We start from the raw sequence: 4,351 nt of genomic DNA, 5'->3' as shown, positions 1-4,351 counted from the left end.
GAGCATCGTCAACCAAACACTAGGCGGGGAGAATTTAGCAGGGGAAGCAAGCTCATGCGATTCACAAAGGACGAGCAGACGATTTGCAAAACTTTGCCCAGCGTATTTTCGGCAAAGCGACGGATTTGCCTTTCCTTGTTACGCGGCTTAAACCGGTGACTTTACCGGGTACCCTCAGACAGTGGGCAGGCGATTACATGGATGAAAGTTGTGATGGGACCAAAGGCTTTACTGTAAGTATCTGGCGTTGATCAGCCTTTTGCTCCTGGAAAATGATCGAATTTGACGCGTGCTATGAAGTCATGATCGATCTCTGAACCCAGTTTCAGATAAGTTTGAATTAAACCAACCGTTCAGTACTTGGAACGACACACGTACAGATTGGGTTATGACGGCTCGAAAAGGAAAACACAGCCGTCCAAAAGAAATTCAGGGTGTTGGCAGGCGATCAGTTCCTTCTAAAGAGGAAGATTTCTCAAGAGAGAAGTACATATTACACCCCCCAACTCTAGCCCTAGTCTAATATACACCCCTCAACTTCAATACCGTCTAAAATACACCCCCCAACTCTCAAAACCGGCTAGAATTCAACCCTCCCCTCCCTGTTGACCGGTTTTGACCCAGTTTGACCGGTTTTGACTGAGTGAACAGTAAAAATAAAATTTTAAAAACAAAAAAAATATTTTTTTTGACAAAATTCAAAAAGTTTCAAGTTTTTGCACCGCATGAACAGTAAATTCAAAAAAAATCACCTTTTCAGCATGTTTGGATACCTGAGTAAATTTGAGATGTCCGTAAATTCGAAAAAAATTCAAAATTTTCAGCATGGTGAACAGTAATTCGGGAAAAAAATCCAAAAAAAATCACCACGCACTCAAACATCATCCATGCAAAAAAAGGGTTTTAAAAGAAAATCGATTTTACTGTTCACCAAGCTGAAATTTTGAAAAAAAAAATCGAATTTACGGACATCTCGAATTTACTCAGGTGTCCAAACATGCTGAAAAGGTGTTTTTTTTAATTTACTGTTCACGCGGTGAAAAAAACTTGGAACATTCTTGAATTTTTTCAAATTTTTTTTATGGTTTTTAAAATTTTATTTTTACTGTTCACTCAGTCAAAACCGGTCAAACTGGGTCAAAACTGGTCAACAGGGAGGGGAGGGTTGAATTATGGCCAGTTTTGTGAGTTGGGGGTGTATATTAGACGGTATTGAAGTTGGGGGGTGTATATTAAATTAGGGCTAGAGTTGGGGGGTGTAATATGCAGTTCTCTCATTTCTCAACCGCGCGTTACAGTTTATCTATGTGCTCTGGTTTTTTCATTCCCCGGTAAAAATGAGTTGATTATGCATTTTTTGCTTTCCACATCTACTAGTAAATGTAAAAGCAACAAGGGGGTAGAAATCAGCAAATAACCAGAGCCACTGGAGGCCTCTTGTAGTCTCGCATCATCATATCATAGGAATGCAAATGCAGCAGAGCAGAGGTCTTCCTTGTCACCACGCCCACTCTGAGTGACTCCTAAATCAGCCACCAAAACGTTTGCTTTCTATCCCCATCTCGCTCTGCATTGCTCACTCGCTGCCTCTTCCACCTCCCGGAACCATCTCACCAAGCGCGTTGTTGCTATCTGACCAGTGTGACAGGTCCAGCAAGAAGAGGAAGACGAAGGCGAGGACAATGACAAACGAAGCTGAGGGTTGTGTGGTCAGTTGAGCTGCATCGGAAATTTGTTACTGTTGGTTACTGCATGCAACAGCGGGTGTCGGCCATCTTCACTTCGTTGAGCTGCCAGCGTCGGTATTTGTTTCTCTTTCTTTCTCTCGTTCTTTTCTTTTAGGCTTGTCTGTGCTGCGGTCCTAGTGAGCTGGTTGTATCGGAGGGTTGCTTTATAATATAAAGCGGGGGAAAACCCCTTTTTTATCGAACTGCACGCAGTAACCATAGACGCCATGATCATCATCAATTCATCATCACCGTCCTAATCACTGAAAAAACCCACCTACATCTTTCTTTAACATTTTGATCATGCCATGACCGGGGAACGAACAAACAGAACATCATCACTTCTTAATTTCGTTGCGGAGCTCAAGAACAATCTCTGCGATTTTCGACTTCGGTATCGGCTTTGTCAGGTGAAGATCCATCCCTGCCTGGATGGCCTCCTGCTGGCCCTCTTCCTCGGAATGCACGGTCAGCGCGATGATCGGGGTGCGGATGCCATGACGGCTTTCTTCCTCACGGATGCGTCTCGTCGCCTCATAGCCATCCATCACCGGCATCTGAACCACAGAAAATTGAATTGGCAGCAGTGTCGAATTAATCATCTATCATCAGAAATGAAATGTACCTGGCAATCCATGAAAATCACATCGTAGGGCATGGCCCCTGTATCTACATGACTCTCTGGGACGCCATTTGCACCCTCAAGAGCTTTTGTGAACATGGCCACAGCCATGGAGCCATCCGTGGCAATTTCCACAGCTGCTCCAAGATTTGTCAGCACCTGCTTCTGGACCATCTGCAGCACCAGGGTGTCCTCTGCGAGCAACACGCGTATGTCCTCCAGCGGCCTGCCGTCTTCAACAATGGTTGGTCCCTGCAGCGTCGGCGCCGCGGCTGCGGGCGTCATTTCAGAGGTATGATCTGCCGCTGGCAGTTCTTTCATGGCTGTCCCGAACTGATACAAATGCTGCTGCTGGAACGGGGATGCCTGCAGGTCTCTCATGACCTGGAGGAGTTTGTGCAGCCGGGATCCATGGATGGGCTTGCGCAGGTCGAGATCGCAGATCGCCGCCTCCTTGAACTTCCTCGGATCCTCGGAGGGGGTCTTGAGGTCGGTAAGGCAGACGACCCTGCACGGTGCCTGGTGCCTGATCCTCGCCAAACTCGCCGCCTCGCGGGCGACCTCGTGGTGCATCCCGCTGGAGATGTCGACGATGACGAGCAGGCCGAAGGGGTGGACACACCCGCTGTGGTTGCCGGCCATGCCGCCGCTGTTCTGCAGGTGGCGGACCATCTCCTTGGAGCTGAAGCACCGGTCCGTGGTGCAATCGAAGTCGCCGCCTCCGACGCCATGCAGCGACGACATCAAAGCCGGCCTCGAGGGTGAGGCACCGCCGGCGATGCGCGCCTTGTCGAGAGTCGAGGCAAGGAGCTCGGTGTGTGGGACGGGCCAGACCTTCATTCCGAGGCTTTCCATCCATGTGTGCAGGATCCGGCGGGTCTGGTCGCCGTGGACGAGGAGGACGCAGTGCCCGCCCTTGAAGCAGGCGGGCTCACTGAAGAGCGAGGGCGGCGTCCTCCCTTGCTCGATGTCCTCTTCAACCTCTGGAGTCTCACTGACCTTCAGGAACACGTTGAAACCGAAGCACGTTCCGGCTTCCCCTGGCTCCTTGTCCATTATGTTGATTTCTCCTCCCATCAGACGAACCTAAGCATACAAAGTAAGTATTAAGTTTCTTGAACTTCTATTGAGTGTTACATGCAAAACAACATAAGTTGCCTGAATTTCTCTTAGATACAATAAATTTTGTAAGCATTTGGATTAAGATATAGTCATCTTCATCTCAAGTCACTATAATTTAAATATAACCTCCAATATACAATACAAATTATTATACTTTCTAGTGTGTAAATTAAGGTGATATTTTAGTCAAGTGGCAATTCAAAAGCATAGAAAAAGCATTGATGTACTTGGCAGGGTTTTAACCTCCACAAAAAGAGTTGAGATCACTTACAAAGGATTGCACGATTCCAAGTCCAAGCCCGGTACCACCATGCCCTTCCTTCACTTGAACATAGTTCTCAAACACAGACTCCCTCTTCTCCTTGGGTATCCCCACACCAGTGTCAACCACCTCAAAGTAAAACTCAACCGAATTGGGATCGTTTTGCAAGAACATGCAACCATTATGTTCATTACAGTTCTCCCTCCTTCCAAGGAACCATCGGAAGACCCCACCAGGGCGAAGGCGGGGGGCAAACCTCGTCGGGGTGCTAATCACGGATCCTCTCATGATTGGGCGGTTGGCCCATGCCCGAAGCATGACGTGGCCTTCGCGCGTGAACTTGATGGCATTGCTAAGTAGGTTGTCAAGGATCTGCTTGACACGCTTGTAGTCACCAATGGTGGCAGTGCATCGAAGCACGGAGAAGTCACAAGGGTCCCAGATTACCTCGATGCCTCTTGACATGCCGACGACATTCGCCAGGTCCATGGATTCCTCAAGCACGTCTGTCATCTTGAACTCCACCTCCTCTAATTGCATCTTCCCGGACTCCACCTTGCCCATATCCAGGATCGTGTTAAGTATATCTGCATGTAATATACACATGTATATTAGTCA

The 4,351-nt window shown here is 47.8% G+C and overlaps 1 pseudogene; it reads right to left on the bottom strand.

Moving 5' to 3' along the window:
• Positions 1–2,006: 2,006 nt before the first annotated feature.
• LOC119283866 overlaps positions 2,007–4,351 on the bottom strand; it is a 4,358-nt pseudogene continuing 2,013 nt past the window's right edge.

The sequence above is a fragment of the Triticum dicoccoides genome, chromosome 4A, assembly GCF_002162155.2.
Source record: "Triticum dicoccoides isolate Atlit2015 ecotype Zavitan chromosome 4A, WEW_v2.0, whole genome shotgun sequence".
In the NCBI taxonomy this organism is placed as follows: domain Eukaryota; kingdom Viridiplantae; phylum Streptophyta; class Magnoliopsida; order Poales; family Poaceae; genus Triticum; species Triticum dicoccoides.
This window is presented reverse-complemented; position numbering and strand designations above follow the sequence as displayed.